Source organism: Amia ocellicauda, chromosome 12 (genome assembly GCF_036373705.1).
Source record: "Amia ocellicauda isolate fAmiCal2 chromosome 12, fAmiCal2.hap1, whole genome shotgun sequence".
NCBI classification, from domain to species: Eukaryota; Metazoa; Chordata; class Actinopteri; order Amiiformes; family Amiidae; genus Amia; species Amia ocellicauda.
In genome coordinates this window covers 28,866,894-28,873,856 of record NC_089861.1, presented here as the reverse complement: position 1 = coordinate 28,873,856, position 6,963 = coordinate 28,866,894, and the positions used below count along the sequence as shown (strand labels likewise).

General features: G+C 39.1%; 1 long non-coding RNA gene across 2 annotated transcripts; it reads left to right on the top strand.

Annotated features, from left to right (window-relative positions):
• The first annotated feature begins 929 nt into the window (after positions 1 to 929).
• Positions 930 to 3,815, top strand: LOC136764861 (uncharacterized). Of its 2 annotated transcripts, none has more exons than XR_010821253.1 (2): positions 930 to 1,433; positions 2,734 to 3,815. It is a non-coding gene; the product is annotated as an uncharacterized LOC136764861 (long non-coding RNA). The 2 variants fall into 2 exon arrangements; XR_010821252.1 differs by having other exon boundaries at positions 930 to 1,437.
• The last annotated feature ends 3,148 nt before the right edge of the window (positions 3,816 to 6,963 follow it).

Here is a 6,963-nt window from a genome sequence, read left to right as displayed (position 1 = left end):
AATAGAGTGCTCCGCCACTGTTTTGGGATCCGGTGCTTTGCAAAGCGCTGTAGTTATGAGGACGTGGCCAGATTTGTTTGTGTCGCAACAAACGAGGACAGCCGAACAGGTTCTGTAAGAGCACGACAAAAATGGGGAGAGAGAGGGAGGGGGGAAAGAGACACTTTGCATGGGTAGAAATCGTTTACTGGAAAAATACCATGGAACAAATGACAGCCGGGCACTTTGATTTGATATAGCCATGATGGGCAGAAAGAGAGTTGGATAAATACCTCGCCAGACTGACAAATGCCAGATATAGAGACAACCTGGTGGGTAGTTAGAGAAATGGACATACTGGTAATTACAAAGACAGATAATAATAATAACAATACTACTACTACTACTCATAATAATAATAATAATAATAATAATAATAATAATAATAATAATAATAATAATAATAATAATAATAATAATAATAATAATAATCAGATAGATAAGTGGCTAAAGCTGAAAATACACCATATGTCTGGCTTAGTTTGTAAATGCATTTATTTATTTATTTTTCTGTGAAACATCAAACATGCAAAATGTTACAACAAGGTCGATTATCCTAGCCGTGTAGCAATCACACACACAAACACACGGACACATTCGCACACACAGAGACAGTGGTATAAATGAGTAGGGCCTTTGACCATTGACTCTAAAGAGTGGAAGTAAAAGGTTTGCAAACAAGTTATCGGTCCAACCAAACTTTCTCCAGCCGCAATCAGTGTTCAGCATACCTCCAAAAGATATATCTGGTAAACATATATATACCATTTATTAAATTGATCGAATCACCAAATAGCTCCAATGAAGGGTGTGAACAATTACAACTTAATGAAACTATCTATCTATATGCTGTGTCTCAGATCGACTTCTTTACACCAGACAGTCGTGAAGGAGCATCACTAAAGCTCAAGAGCCACCCCCAACATGCCCACATAGGGAGCTCAGATTATAATGGACACAAGCAAGGTAGCCGATATGGATGAACACACTGGCTGACGACTTGTTTTCTGTTTAGGGCTCGGCAGACATGTACAAAACAAAGAACCAAGCAAAAATATTAAAAAAAAATCCCTTAAACGAAATAATTAACAGTTCCTATATACTGGTATATAGTTATAAGTAAAATAAATAAAGTATTAATGCTTACTTATACATTCTAAATCATAATTTTCTCTCTCTCTCTCTCTCTCTCTCTCTCTCTCTCTCTCTCTCTCTCTGAAGCGAATGAGCGAGGTTATGTATTGGTGAACTATCGACATCTAGTGGAGCAAGACTCGAATTGCGGTCTGTGCGCATAGAGACGCTGCGACGGGTTAAAAACGGCTGTTGCGCTTATTGTCGGGTCTTTATAACGACTGACTGATGGCCGACGGACCGACTAAGCACAACAAAGTGTAGGTAAGCGACTTGAGATCAAGTTAAGAAGTTTAACGTAGATATAGTATGCGTTTCACAATTTACAATATAATGTAATAATTTAATATACAAGTATATAAAGGCATAAATACATAAAACAGTTATAATGTAATTGTTACACTGTTCAAAAGTTTTTGGAGGGGGATTCTGCAGTGTTTCATGTTTGTATTTATTTGTGGAAGGATTGTATAGAATATAAACATATATAAATATAAATACAATACATAAATATCTAGCGAAAATGCATACAACGAGGAGTATGTGTAATAAGTGTAATAAATAAATACATTTCCTCTCTTTATTCTGCAATGCATTATTATTATTATTATTATTATTATTATTATTATTATTATTATTATTATTATTATTTTTAATGTAAGACAGACATACACAATTTCATACATTTATATAGCATAAACAGATTCCACTCTTTCAACTATTTATTGTATCAAAGTGCGTTTATGTGAGAACAGTAACTCGTCCTTGATGCACTGGGGTGAAGAGGGACGCTATAGTTTCCAGTGCATTACCAGAACAACAAGCAACAGCAGCAGGTGCAGGTAGATTTCAGAGCTGTCAATCTTTTCTCAGTCATTACAAGTAGCAGCTGGCATTCAAGTGTGAAAATTGGCAAGAGACCAATATGCTGTAACCCAGAGAGTTTGTTTTAAGCGTTTTTTTGCAACTGAGAGAATAGAAAAAAGGAGCTAAACTGCTGGACATGAAGACTGATATCTTCTATGATGTCCTATGTCCCTGCTAGCTGTGGACAAAAGAAAAGAAAATAATTCATTCAATGTCATTCTTAAGATGTTGAAAACAAGACAACTGTGTATGTAAGATACATTTGAACTCATATTGAGGATTCAGGAAAGGGAATATATTGTCTAGTTATAAACAGTTCTTGTGACAGTAAATTATTTCATCTGAATTTTAAACTTAATTGTGTTGTTTAAGTTTGTGCCCACACAATATACACATCTGAGGCAGTTTTGATATAATGTTTTTAATCCTGCAAAGCTGCTAATCACAAACTGCATCTAAGTTGCTATACCTGCTGAGTCTATACATATATTTTCGCTTATTTTGTTTTTGTTTTTCAGACTTACTTCCTTGTTGATTTTTATCATTGGTTTGTCAAAGCAATGTACACTGTATACATTTATCAGTTAATTATGTGTGAGTGAGTGGTCTTGCATGGAAGTGTCATTGTATGTGTATTTCTACTTCAACAAAAATTGAAACTCACTTACAATTCTGTGTTATTCTTCAATACAGGTATTTATGTCTTCATCAATACTTCTTCCTTCTATGAGAACAAAATCACAATTGCAACATCAATTGGCACTGAGCACTGAGTAAGAATCTACACCAGGAAATGTGACTATTTTTAGTTTTCTTTCACCACTGACTCTCTCCCAGCACTCTCTCGGCATCCCTTATCCAGTGTGTTTTTGCCACATATTTATGGTTTCTGTTGCTCAATTGGCTTTCAGTATGAAATTCAACACTTTAGTGTACTCTTGTAAAAAATATAATAATATGCACAGTCGGGGTCACACAACAAAACTCTACATCGGTGGTTCAGTGCCACCTGGTTTTCATGCTCACTTAATTGAACTAACAATGATCATCTTATATCAACCATATCAGCTGTTTTCAGATTTTAAACAGTTGTAGATCATTCAGGTGAGTAGGTGACAGTAGGGCTGGTTTGAAAACAGGCAGACACAGGGAACCTCTGCTCTCCATCCCACACCAGGGCAGCTGGTACTTCTGGGTTTGTTATTGTTTTATTGCTCATTGACTCCTCAATAGCCTGATTCCCTTGCCATCCATGCTTTTCGTCACCTCAATAAACAATGTACTTGCTTAGAAAGTGGGCCAACAGAACTCTTTTGCCATTTTTATCCCGATTGTGTTACCTCTAACACAATGGAAGTGGAAAGAACAATTTTGCTAGTCGGAAGGAGCCGTGAGAGTCCCTCCTCTGCGGGTTGTGATGTTATGATCTATAAAAGCGAGGACTCACTCAGGCACTTCTGGAACTTCTCGGAGCGCTTCAGGGCGTAGAAGGTCACGACCAGGATGAGGAGGATCCCGAAGAAGCCACCCATGACACAGCCAATCAGAGTGGCAAAGTAGCTGCTATTTTCTGAGGGATGATGAAGATTAGGATTAGGATTACTACTCTTGTTTTTCTTGTTTGGGTGCCTGAAATTGCCATTTTTTATATATGGTCCCATATGGAACAAACATGCTTTAAATCTGTGGTGGAAATGTGTGATCCCTGTGTCTTACATCTGCCAAAATTCTGCCTTTCCATATTTTTAAAATAAATGGGATATATTTTAAATATATCTTAGTCTGTAATCTTTGCATGCATTTTATAGGCTGATGCTATACAGTGTGGTTCATTTCTACAATTTTCAACATATAAAAAAAGATATGGATTACAAAATAATACATTTTAAATATTCAAACAAGGGTACTAGCATTCCTGACATATGAGGAATATAAGGATCACACCATCAATACAGAAAACAGATCAACGAGGTACACACCTTCAATACAGAATACAGATCAACGAGGTACAAATCAATGATTTAATCGACTTCGAGGTTTGTAGGCCTTAAGCTCTGTTCCACCACCACTCAACCCACCAGCTCCACCTCACACAATGCCATGGGCCCGAGGGGGACTCAGAGGATGATCTGCAGCCTCCCTTTTACTGTCAGAGATCTTACCTTTCAAAATTAAGTATCCGGCAACAGGTTCGATGCCCGGGGCTTGGCAGATGACGTAGGTGCTGTTATCCACAAGCACAGTGGTGCCCATCCTCCACACGGCCCTCAGCTCATTGACCTTGTCCTCACAGCGGCCCATGATAACTTGGGAGGGAATGTAGACCTCCTGTCCAGGGCATCTCATGGTACCATTCACAGTCTTCCCGTAGAAGTTCAACACCACCGTCTGGGCGCCGCCCGGGACTGCGCTGACGCCACAAACAAAGTTCACCGCACGGCCGACATATTCCGATACGTTCTGCGGTGGAGTGGTGAATCTTGCAGCTGGGGGGCAGCGGGAGAATACATCTGATTGAGTGTCAGATCCTCATAAGCTAAGATGATTATTTTAAGATGATTAAGTAATTAAGGCTATGTAAACAATTTCAATGCAGCTTCACTCCTGAAACTTTGAATAATTTAAAATGTTGAGAGGGTTTCACATTCAACCACATTTGGCTCATCAGGTTTCCAGAAGTTAACTGATATGTAAATCTCATCCAGCCATTTTTTTAAGGAATCCAAAGAGTCCACTTCAACTGCAACTCTTGTGTGAGTAGATCAGCTGTAAGTATGATACAGGAACACTTATAGAACACTTATATTTATTGCTCTTAAGTTAATAATTTACAAAATTTGGAAATTCAGGCCTTTTTTCTTGTCATGATGTTGTAATTTACGCAATTATAGATGCTGGAACAGAAGCTAGAAAATAAGTTGTCTGAACACACTGACTGTAGTGACCACGGTTCTCCCCGGCTGCGACCTTCACTGACTGCTTCTGACAGCCATTCATTTGACAGGGAAATGGCTTCATTTGTGTCGGGAAGAGTTTTGACTATTCATCCTAGCTTCTAATCTGTGCGATCCCTAGATTGCAGGATTAGTCAAATCCGCCAACCTCACCAGCCTTTTACAGTCTGCCGATATGTATAGATTTAGTTATCAGTTCATCAAAGATCTAATCATGGTGGTAAGTCCAAAATCCTGCAATGGAAGGGTTTCATTAAGGGATGTACAGTCTAAAACTGCGATGGACTGGCATCCTGTCCAGGTTGTCCCCTGCCTTGTGCCCCTCTGCCTGCTGGGTTAGGCAGCAGCTCACTATGACCCTGTACTGAAGGAAGTGGTTATTGTAAATGGATGGATGGACATATAGCCTGAAGGTTCACAAATGTGGTTACTCCACTACCAATCCTAGTCACCTACAGGAACCTTAAATTGCTTGTAGGTGAAGTGATCTAGTAGCCTGTTGCTTAAAGACAAGTTTGTTTGCTTGGTCTTGGTTGTGGTAGTGACTGTCTGACTGTACTGACCATGACCAAGACAAAGACACCCCCCCCGGTCTCTGAAGTCAATTTGGATCTAAGCTTCCACTAAATGACACTGATTTTTTAATCCATTTTACAGAACATCTATTCCTTTGGTCTATTTTAATCATGTAGGCAGTGACATGCATGATGCTTACATTTTTCTGCGCAATTTAAGTTACATTACATTTAATTTACAAACTAATACCAATACTTATTGGTATTGGAGTTAAACCAAGACACTAAACTGAGACTAATCTTTTTCTAAGATGAGAATATCTTAATTATAGTGAGAACAGCCCTGTATTCCATAACATTTGCAAGTTACAAACTCATTGAATACTGGTGCCTGACTTAGTATACATGTCCCTCTATGTGTGTGTTTTTTTTACCTCCCTTGACTTAGGGAAATGTAGGCATTTGTGAACTCTCTTCTGGCTAAATCACTATAGCTACTGGTCAGATCTGAAGTTGATTTATAGCCCTTGGTTTTGAATAAAGCCTTAGATAACTCCTAATAGGAACCATCTCCTGCATTTTGTTGTATTGCTTTACTGTGCATCCCGGAAAGTGCTGCAGGCAATTCCCTATGAGATATTACCATGGCAACATATCAGTCATTTTGGACCTATACCCTATATTTTCTTTACTTTTTTACACTGCTGCTCTGCCAATTTTCTTATCTGTGACTTCTTGGTGGGTAACTCATGGCGACACGGAAAACACTGTGATTCTCCACTACCAAGTCCCCCTGCAGGTCGCACAGCTCCTCCTTCGCCACCCCAGTTGCCGACCACAGCTACCTCTCCACCCCTTTGATTTTCAACCCAGAAAAAGCTTCTGAATCTGCAGGTGCCTCATTTTTTCTTATCCTCCCCAATGAACATGGTCTTGTTGTCATTTGTTTTTATGCTTGTTACCCCCTGAGGATCCTGTCATCTGGCACAGTACAGTGACTCACGGGAGTGTTTCTACATCAAGCATACAACTTCTTATTGAAGCCACCATGCCCATACACTTATCAAGGGTCTTGGCATCTGCAATGGAAGGAAACCCCAGAAACTAAGTTCTAGATTTCCTCCCGTCCTTCATTGTGCTTTGTCTTTTGCAGACACTGTGACATAGCATCCCATTCCTTCCAACAGACACTTAAACACACCAATCACTCACTCTCTCTCTCCTCTCACAAGACAGGGCTCGAATAAGAAAAATATTCAGGTGGTAGTTCAGGTGGTTGTGCAACAATGACCCAGAGTACAATTTATGAACAAGTATAGAAAGTGTGTTTGGTTGGTTTGTTTGGTCACAAATTCGGTGGCAGAGATATTTGGTGCCTCATTTTCATCAGAATGAATAGTGTACCAGCAAAGGACAAAGGACATAAAGAATACAAGACTCCAGACTCAGTTTTG